The sequence below is a fragment of the Frankliniella occidentalis genome, unplaced genomic scaffold, assembly GCF_000697945.3.
Source record: "Frankliniella occidentalis isolate FOCC.00 unplaced genomic scaffold, Focc_3.1 Scaffold205, whole genome shotgun sequence".
Classification (NCBI taxonomy): Eukaryota; Metazoa; Arthropoda; class Insecta; order Thysanoptera; family Thripidae; genus Frankliniella; species Frankliniella occidentalis.
The window spans coordinates 169,919-170,335 of record NW_026267331.1 but is presented as its reverse complement, the minus strand read 5'-3'; positions in this window follow the sequence as shown (position 1 = coordinate 170,335).

Genomic DNA, 417 nt, shown 5'->3' with positions numbered 1-417 from the left:
GGTTGGCCACACTCACAATATGTATGGGGGCTAATGCGTTAATCTCTGCCGGGTTGCGCGGCGCTGCGCTGCGCAGAGTTGACAGCTTGACAGCTGCCCGACCGACCGGCCGGCCGCCCCGCCAGCGCAGTGACGGCCGCGACAGCTGCGCGCGATATTGGCGGTGGTGCGGGGGTGGCGGGTGGGCAGGAGGGTGGCGGAGCCGGAATGTGTAGCGCCAGACTTCTCATATCGCAGTAGGGCTCTTAAAAACCCGACCCGCGGGTACCCGGGTAACCCGGGTAGGAACCGGGTCGACGGGTTTTCCCGGGTACCCGGGGTACCCGGGTAAACCCGGCGGAACCGCGCCTGCAAGTATAGGCAAATTGGCATACAGGCATGACAAGTTGCCTACTTACAGGCGCGGGTCCGCCGGGT